Source organism: Carex rostrata, chromosome 20 (genome assembly GCF_964058835.1).
Source record: "Carex rostrata chromosome 20, lpCarRost1.2, whole genome shotgun sequence".
In the NCBI taxonomy this organism is placed as follows: domain Eukaryota; kingdom Viridiplantae; phylum Streptophyta; class Magnoliopsida; order Poales; family Cyperaceae; genus Carex; species Carex rostrata.
In genome coordinates, this window is record NC_135937.1 from 5,854,290 (window position 1) to 5,865,333 (window position 11,044).

Here is an 11,044-nt window from a genome sequence, read left to right on the forward strand (position 1 = left end):
ATGATTGATCCGAACCGTTAGATGTGTTCTCCATATTAAAATGTTCTTGGAGACCAAATTTTACATTTTTTGGAATTTGTTTACTATTTATTAAGCCACTTTGAAAATCGCTAATCCAACGGTGGCTTAATTCGAAATCTGCCGCTTTCGGTGACTAAATAACCGGATCAAGCCTCTCTTTCCGGTTATTTAGTCACCGGATCCAGAAATTGATCCGGTGACTAAATAACCGGTTTTAAAAAATGCAACTAGTTATTTAGTCACCGGTTTTGTGTTTTTTTCTTTTTCCTTTTTTTTTACAAAACAAATTTTTTTATTTTTTTATTTTTTAAATTGAAATATCATAAATGTTGAATATGTTTCTTTGAAAATAGATGGAATGTAATATAATTTGATTTAATAGAAAGACTATGACAAATAACTCGGATCAACATTTTTCAGGCCGGATTTTTCGCGGCTGTAAGAAAAATTAATATATCCCTTTACGTGTTATTGGAAAAAAAAATGCTTGGATTCTAAGTTATTGATCTCAGTTCAAAAGTAACTTCAAGATAAATACATAAAATATTGTGATCCTACATAATTTCTAAAAAGTTGTACTATTTTTGAAAAATACAAAAACTTTAAGTTATTTAATGATTGTCATTAAAAAAGAATTCTCAAAATCGATACAACTTTTTATAAATTAAGTAGGATCACAATATTTTCTGTATTACCTAAAAGTGACTTTTGAACCGCGATTAATAACTCACATTCAAAGTATATTTATTTTTTTCCAATTACACATAAAGAAATATATTAATTTTTCTTACAGCTGTGAAAAATCTGGTCTGAAAAATGTTGATCCGGATTATTTGTCCTAGTCTTTCTAATAAATCAAATTATATTGTATTACATCTATTTTCAAAGAAATATATTCAACATTTCTAATATTTCAATACAAAAATAAATAAATTAAAAAATTTATGTTTTGTAAAAAAAAAATAAAGGAAAACACAAAACCGGTGACTAAATAACCGGTTGTATTTCTTGAAACCGATTATGTAGTCACCGTACCAATTTCTAGATCCGGTGACTAAATAACCGGAAAGAGGGTCATGGTCCGGTTATTTAGTCACCGAAAGGGGCAGATTTTGAATTCCTCTGAAAAACTGGGTCGATTTTATAATTTTATATTTTTTTTGGGTATTAATAAAAATTTCGGCGAATATTATCCAGCAATTAATAACACTCAAAAGTCACAACTTGACATGACATAATGGCCACCTAGGGGTGGCAGTGAACCGAACTTACCCTAGGTTTGAGTTTGGTTTGAATTAATTTTGAACCGAACCCATTTCGAATCGAATTAATTGCGAACTACACATTTTTCGAATCGAATCATGAACTAAATTATTTTTTAGCAGCCCTAGTTATACCGGTAGTTTATACATTAATTTTTTCTTGCGGGACAAAATTCACATGGCTTCCTTTTACCGGTATGAACTATGAAATGAGTGTTTTTAAGTTGAAAATCTGTTCATGAAAAAATACATCAGAGACGGCTTTCCTGGTATGAACTATAAGAGACGACCGAAGAGAGAGGAGAGACAGTCATCTAGGCCGGAGAGAGGAGTGATAGCCGGAGAGACAGCCAGTCGCCGAGAGCGTCGGCTAGATTTTAGAGCTAGAGGGAGAGGTGGAGAGAGAACTAGGTTATTGAGATTTGAGAGCGAGGGAGTGTCGGCCAAGTTAAATTATGACTCTCTGTCTTTAATTTTAATTTCATCAGGTAAATGGACGGCCAATGTTATTATGAGATTCGAACCATAAAAGTAACTGAACCCATTTCGATCGAACCATGTTAGGTTTTGAGTTTGGTTTGAATTAATTTCGAACCAAACCTGGTTGGGTTCGTTTCAATTAGAACCCATTTCGAATCTAATTAAACTCGAATCAAACCCAAATCGAATCACGAACTACGAATTTTTTTGCCAGCCCTATGGCCACCTACGGGTTCAACTCAAAAAAAAAAAAAAGGACATGATGGCAACGTAGGAAACTTCATAGAAGGTGACCTTAAGGTTAATACACGGACAAAGCTAGGTTGTCTTCATGAAGCGTATCAGTTATATTCATTTATTTTGACCGTGCTCTGCATGAAGCGAAGTTTACTCTGTTAACATCTTTAACTAAAAATCACTTGCATGCAAGTATGCAACAGTGCATACTTGCATGCAAGTGATTTTTAGTTAAAGATGTTAACAGAAGATCCGGAACTATCCGTATCCGTTTGATTCGAATTTTGATTCGAATACGGATAATAAGTGGATTCGGAGCGGATATCCGTCCGGATAATCCGGCTCCGTTTACACCCCTAGGTCAGACTATAAAAATTATTTGAATTTTGGGAATATTTTCGTATACAACCCTAAAAAATGTTAAAAATATTATTCTTACTTTAGTTATGTGTGATTTTGTTGTTTTATATGGTGATAGGATATTTCTTATATATTCCTGTTATCCAGGGTTATGTAAATAAATATGTTAAAACTGTTATTTATAGCCGTTTTTTTTTTAATACCACCCAAATAAATCGGAATAAAATAAATACCACTGGATTTAATAAATTTAAGATTCCGCCACGTTCGCAAAATGAATTTGCGTACCGACCCGTTCCCGACTGACCCGTTTTCAGACCCGTTCACAAAATAATTCTGCGAACCGACCCGTTTCCGACTGACCCGTTCGGACCGATCCGTTCACAAAACCATTTTGCGGACCGACCCGCGAACCCGTTTCCGACATGACCCGCCCGCCTGACCCGCTACCGCCCGACCCGCTCCCGATGATCCGTTCGCAAAATGGTTTTGTGGACGGATCCGTTCACAAAATGGTTGTGCGCACTCATAACTTTAGCATATATATACACATCAGATCGATTATGTTTCCATTCATTCTTCACCAAAGGTAGCAGCAAAGGTGCGTTTGTTTCCATCCCTTTTTTAAAAAAATTATTTTTTTTAGTATTATTTAATTTAGTACATTATTTTGTAATATTAGGTTCATTAAATCGATTATGATTGGAATTGCTTGTTATTTTGGTGGTGAAGTATTACAAGGACCAAATGGCGCTTATTATAGCCACCAAATACCGAGAATGTTCAATATCGGCTTAGGTTTGGATTTTAGGGGTATAAATAGGGAACTGTACCAACAACTCGGTATTGACCACTGTAATTATGAACTGGTAATTTCCGCGAGAATCAATATTGGCCAAGGCAACCAAACATGGTTTCAACAGCTTCCGGTACAAGACGATAGCAGCTGGGGGTTATATGTCAATATGACAATGAATATGACCACCCCTTTCAAGTTCTTAGAGTTATATGTGGTAGCCAACCCCAGACAAAACCCTAGACAGAACTCCAGACAGAACAACAGACAATTGTTGCAGTTGACTCAGGGTTTGGGGCTCGAGCAATCTGTAGCGGGTCCTAGTCAGGCCCCATCTGTAGCGGGTCCTAGTCGAGCGCCATCTGTAGCTGGCCCTAGTAGGGTCCAATCTGACAGGGGTCGATCCCCAATTCCATCCTCGTCCTCTAGCCGAGTCCAACCTGAGAGGGACCGATCTGAAACTCCAGAACGACTTTATTATGGTGATAATACGGACGAGGATCCTGAAGAAAGGGAGGCAGAGGCTAATTGGGATGATAATGGGAACGGTGGAGTATCAGATCACAGTGATGAGGATAGTGGTATTCCTGTGCTTGGTAGACGGAAGTGGCCTATAGTGGATCGTGGGGAAAGACATCCGTTTGAGCAATTTCATGACACATCAGGATTTGAAGAGGCCGATAGCTCTTTTTTTGTGACTTGTGAGGTATGTTTGTTAATTTATATTTAATTTTAATTTAATTATTAAATTGTTGTTATTAAATTGATGTTGTTTAATTTTTGTTGTTTCTTTTGTAAATTAAAAGGGAGAGAGACATCAATTGTCTGAGGGGATGACATATGACAGCAAGGATAAGATGAAAGATACAATTAACCACTGGCACATTCAACAAAATAGGGAGATAAAAAATACACACAGCGATACCACCAGGTTGAGGTACAAGTGTGTTAGCGCCCGGTGTAGGTGGGCGTTGGTTGCGAGGGCTACAGGCTTTGGTAATACTTGGGCCATCACGAAGAATGCGGCTAAGCACACATACAAGCAGGGACGGTGTTTCCAGATACAATTATACCCGGCACGCAATGCATAAGGCTCGGTATAGACATGCCAAGACCGCTGCCCCCCAATTCATCTGTGGAGGGTCTGCCAAGTCCCTTAGCCACTGGAGCATACAAGCAGGGACGGTGTTTCCAGAGGAATCTGGAAACAACCAGCAAGAGAACAGCTCCATTATGTAAGCCCGTGTCCACCGATCTATCATCTCCTCAGACGCCTCTTCTTCCAATTTACCACTACAAATACGAACTAATTTAGTACAGGGTATGAAACATCACAATCAAAAACTTACTATTAGAAAAAATGCAACTTACTTGAATGTCGCCCGCAAAGAAGAGATACTAATGTCATTCTTCGATGCAACCTTCGACCTCTTGAGGGACCTTTCCTTCATCAGGTTGGGTCCCAACAGTTCTTCAACGTCCTTTGTGAAGTCCCCGTACTCCACACCCGTCACAGCCCGTCCAGTAATAGGTAGTCCCCAGAGACAACTGACATCCTGCAGAGACACTGTAATCTCTCCAACGGGCAGGTGGAATGTGTGTGTCTCTGGCCGCCACCTCTCGACTAACGCAGATAGAAGAGCGACATCTGCGACAATGGGGGTCAGCTGTGAGACATGCCACAGACCTAAACTCTTCAACGCGGGAGCATAACGCTCGTCGTAGAGGATACTCATCTTATTGTTCCGCGTCCCCGTCAAGGTATGAGCCTGCATTTAATTTCAAAACATACAAACATATAACTTACCTATTTTTATCTAAATGAAAATGAAAATAATTTGCATTTCTCAAAACGTAAACTTACATATGCGTTTCTGATCTTGTGCTCCTCGAATTTATACCAGCAAAGAGGGCTGATACTCTCTTTCGTCATATTTGGAAATATGTTTCGGGCCAGTGATAAATCCAACTGTAAATCATCTTGCGTACGGTTTTCATTGGTACCGCTGGTTGACGCCATACTAATATCAAATTTATCAATTTTGTCAATTTTGGCCTCTTTATTTAATTTCAAACAGTACAAATATCTATGGTAATTCAATAATATATCACCATTCTTGGATGAATCGGTAAAAAATCATACAATCTACACTGATTCAGAAAAAAAAAATTCCAAATTGGTCCATTTCCACTCTAATATATTACAATTTTTGGACATTTCTAAATTTGTCGATTTCTAAATTGGTACATTTCTAAATTCTAAATTCTAAATATAATTTATAAATTCTAAATACAATTCACAATTCTAAATTGGTCTAAATACACAAATATTTTGATATCCAACTTAACTAAACTAAACTACTATTTTGATTTAATTTACAATATACTACAACATACGATTTTGGTCTAATTTACACAAGTTTCTACAAATTTTTTTTAAAAATAGTCTAATTTACAATATAATACTATTTTGGTACCTACCTAAATTATACTACTTAAACTAAACTAAACTAGTTAATTAAATTAAACTAAACTAAACTAATTAATTATACTTAAACTAAACTACTTAATTAAATTAAACTACTTAAATAAATTAAACTACTTAAATAAATTAAACTACTTAAAATAAAAAATGACATTTACCTTTTTTTTCCGTCAGGTGCGCAGACAGAGGAGCGGCTTGGTAAAAAAATGCCACTGTCATTCCTTTTATCCGGATGCACCACGTTCGCCAAACCATTTTGCGAACGGGTCATCGGGAGCGGGTCGGGCGGTAGCGGGTCATGTCGGAAACGGGTTCGCGGGTCGGTCCGCAAAATGGTTTTGTGAACGGATCGGTCCGCAAAATGGTTTTGTGAACGGATCGGTCCGAACGGGTCAGTCAGAAATGGGTCGGTTCGCATAATTATTTTGTGAACGGGTCTGAAAACGGGTCAGTCGGGAACGGGTCGGTGCGCAAATTCATTTTGCGAACGTGGCGGAATCTTAAATTTATTAAATCCGGTGGTATTTATTTTATTCCGATTTATTTGGGTGGTATTAAAAAAAAAACGGTATTTATATTTATGGCTGTAGAACAAGTGAGTATACGTATATTTTTTATTTTTTTTATTTGTTAATTGGTATGCGTATGTTAAAGTTTATTTAATTTAATTATTCGAATCCGTATTCGTAGATTATTCGAATCCGTATTCGTAGATTATCCGATCCGTATCCGTTTAATGTGGATTTGGTTTTGAATTTTGACATCCGTTTACGATCCGTATCCGTATTCGTATCCGCTCACTATCCGTTTAATGTGGATATGGTATCAGCACTATCCGCTCCAAATCCGCTCCGTTTACACCCCCTAAATGCAACTACCTGAATTTTTTTCATAAACCATAATTAATAAAACGAATTTTACGGAACCAATATGATTGGTTTTTTTTTAAAAAACCATAAGGACCGTATGGTCCCTACGGTCTCCAAAATTGCATTTTTTGAGACCGTATGGACCATACGGTCTTACCTTTTCTTTTCTTTTTTAAAACAGAATTTTTTTTATTTTTTTATTTTTTGTATTAAAATATTAGAAATATTGAATATATTTCTCTGAAAATAGATGAAATATAATATAATTTGATTTATTAGAAAGACTGCAACAAATAACCCGGATCAATATTTTTCAGATCGGATTTTTCGCAGCTGTAAGAAAAATTAATATATTTCTTTATGTGTTATTGGAAAAAAAATAAAAATGCTTAGATTCTGAGTTATTGATCCCGGTTCAAAAGTCACTTCTAGATAATCCATAAAATATTGTGATCCTTCTAGGACATTTAATTTATAAAAAGTTGTATCTGTTTTGAGAATTCTTTTTGAATAACAATCATTAAATAACTTAAAGTTTTTGTTTTTTTTAAAGTAGATACAACTTTTCATAAATTAAATGTACTAGAAGGATCACAATATTTTCTGAATTACCTAGAAGTGACTTTTGAACCGGGATCAATAACTCAGAATCTAAGCATTTTTATTTTTTTCCAATAACACAAAGAAATATATTAATTTTTCTTACAGCCGCGAAAAATTCGACCTGAAAAATATTGATCCGGGTTATTTGTTGTAGTCTTTCTAATAAATCAAATTATATTATATTTCATCTATTTTCAAAAAAAAAATATTCAATATTTATAATATTATAATACAAAAAAATAAAAAAAATAAAAAACTTAAAAAATTTCTATTTTTTTTTTTAAAAAAAAAGGTAAGACCGTATGGTCCATACGGTCTCAAAAAATGCAATTTTGGAGACCGCAGGGACCATACGGTCCTTATGATTTTTTTTTTTTTAAAAAAAATCAATCATATTGGTTCGGTAAAATTTATTTTATTAATTATGGTTTATGAAAAAAATTCCAACTGCCTTGCAAGTTGCAAGTAACAATTGCTCGGAGAGAACCGGGCCGTATAATTCCGTACGGTCAGTTAAGTCCTTGCCTACCTAATGTGCCAGAAATGCTATGGCTTCCCCAATTATCTACCTAAATTCCTTCTTGATGACTTTAGTACCGTAGAAGATAGTAATTCTCTAGTTTTCTGAAAAATACTATTTTGTTTTTTATAAAATTTAGTTTGTTAATATATTTTCATATGAAAATTATGTTTAATGGTGCGGATTGATTGTTTAAACTTTTAAATAGAGATATGGATCCACGGCATTGATCGATCCGTAACATGCATATTATTGAATCCATATCATATGAGGTAACAAAATAATTATGTTTCGATCATGGTCGTCCAATAGAAATCCAGACCAATACAATATGAGACGGAACAAACAGGATTGCTTTAATAATAGTGCGGATTATAATTTCAAGGTCCAGATCCAAACAAAAATTTTATGTTACCTTAGGTGATACAAATTCCATATTACCATAGTCTCGCTTATATTATCACTAATTAACCTAGTTACATCGCCAAAAAAAATATTTATGAATATTTTAGATAAAAGATCACGGATTGGATTAACGATGATGTCATTTTCTGTCATAACATGTAATTAAAATTGTTTAAACTGCGAAGTCAACAATTAATAATTGTCGTGGTTGTATGCGCATAAATTAGACAGCGTCATCGGAATATGACAAACATAAAACATTCATTTATTTTTATACCATTTATTACTTGACCAACCCACCGATTTCTATTCATAGTTTTATCTGATTTTACAATCAATTGAAGTTAGTGCATAAGTAGATAATTAGACTCAAAATATGGATTATTTGAGAGTTGAGCAATTCATGCTTTATTTTTGGTAGGAAATTAGATGAGATCTTACCTAGATCAAGATTGTTAAAAATCATAATTTAAGGGTAGAGATACAGTTTTAACAATTTATTATTTCTTTTGCCACAGCATCTAAAGGGAGCCACTGAGATCAAATAAAGTAAAGCAACCTTGTTGATTATTATTTCTTAAATTTTAAAAAAAAATTAAAGAAAAATTTAAAAATATTGTTAGATGACAACTTGACACCACTAATAAAAAAAACTTGCATTTTCCATTGATAAGTATCAAAACTCTATTTAAATTATGGTGTTTCAATCATATGCCTACGAGTCAGCACGTGTATATATACATCATTCTTAGCTATGCATAGAAAATTCTAGAAGTAATTAGTCTCAAATACTAGAAATAAATTATCATCATCTTACCTTATCAAAACATCATAGCACTGTATTTACACAATAATGTGGAAACACGGATGTCAAAGATGTAGTTTTTTTTTTTTTTTTTTTTTTTGAGAAAAACCCGTAGGGTCAAATTGTAGTTACAAACAACTTCTATAATTTACTAATAATTAATACTCAGTTCGTAAAGAAAAAATATATTTACTTTTCTTTTCTTGCAAAACATGCATAGAGTTGTTATATCACATGATCCAAAATTATAAAAAAAAAAAAAAATTACATAATAAAACTCTTGAGTTAGCTCGCGGTAGTCCGTTTGAAAACAATAATGTACGTGGAGGTGTTAACCAGGGGGATGGTTATCAACCCCTGAAATTCTTTGCTTTCCCAGATTCTAGCGACCCGTGCAGCCTCGGACAGACGCTGCGAAAAAAAAGAGGGCTGTCCGTACAATTCTCTAGAGCCCAAAGAAAATCACATATTCTGAACAAGTTCCCAAAGAGAGAACCAATATTTTCTGCTAGTACTTCCACATTAATTATAACTTGAGTAAAGCTAGCGTGTGACATGCTCACCAAGAAAATTTGGTGAGCATAACTCCAAAAGTATGTCGGATCGACGTCAAATGTCAAATCCAAACCGTTGAAATCCATGTACTTCATGAGTGATGCATATACATGCAAAATTTTGAAAGTTTCGAGTTTATTTGCTACACGGTCAAGTGGTCAAAGAAATAATAAAAATTGAATATATAAAATAACTTATAATAAAATGTTCATTTCTTTGACCACTTGACCGTGTAGCAAATAAACTCGAAACTTTCAAAATTTTGCATGTATATGCATCACTCATGAAGTACATGGATTTCAACGGTTTGGATTTGACATTTGACGTTGATCCGATATACTTTTGGAGTTATGCTCACCAAACTTTATTGGTGAGCATGTCACACGCTAGCTTTACTCTTATAACTTTGTCACGGTTTTATTGACTCTTGACTCTTGAGAGAATTTTCGTTGATTTTTTATAATTATTTAGATGCAGCGTTATATTTAATTTAAAAATATTTTTGTAAATAACATATTTTTTAACTGTTTTTATTGGCTCTCGTAATTTTTAATTTAGTAATAATTGTTGACGTAGCTGTTAAAAATAATTAAAATTAATTGTACAAAGCGGGGAGCTTTACAAATTAAAATTAGCTAAATATCTACTTATTACTCGACAGTCGTTTTTAAATTGATGCACAGTAGAAAGCCAATATGAAGCCTTGATGATCTTAAATTATTATACATTCTAACTAGTGAATTTTCAACGAGTTAGATGGACAAAAAAAAAAAAGAATCTCTTGCACTCCTGGGGTCGAAGAGTCACTGCCGGTGGGTCCGAGGTGAACCTTAGATCAAATATTTAAATGTTAAAAGTGACTCTAGGGGCAGAAATTTCCTGCACCCCTGGGGCAGATGATCTCATTCTCAAATTTTGTGGCCAACCTTTAGAGCAAGTATTGTGATTTTTTATTAAATCCAGCTCTTGTAACTAGCCGAGATGAATTAATTTTTCTAAGTGAGAGGTTTTTAAAAAGTGAATAAAAATTAAAAATCTGGAGGAACTATATGAATTGGATAAACGAATATTAAACTGGGGAACTTTGAAATTTTGTAATTTTAAATATTTGCGTAGATGAGCCACTGAGATCATCAATGGGAATAGTGTTTGGTAAATGCCCTCGGGGACCCAACTCGGACCGGTCCGCCCGTGCCCGTACCCGGACCGGACCGTGCCCGTGCCACGGGTATGCACGGGTACACGGGCACACGGGCACGGGTATTAAACGGGACGGACCCAGTTTTTTGGAAAAATGCCCGTGAGAACCCGGACCCCCGTACCCGTAACCCGTACCCGTGACGCCCGTGCCCGTGACCATGAGCCCGTGGCAGAATTTTTTTTTTTTTTTACTTTTGGTCTAAAATTCAAAATTTAAACTCAAATTCTCCCCCCCATTCCCCCCATGCCCCACATCCCCACTTTCTACCCGGACCCCTACCGATTTTTTTTTTTCAGTTTTTTTTTTTTTTTTTAATTCAAATTTTAATCCCTCCAAACAAAATTCTATAAATATACACCCATTCCTTACAAATTTTCACATCTCTCTCAATATTTTCATCTCTCATTCTCTCAATCTCAATCTCAATATTTTTATTATTCTCCAA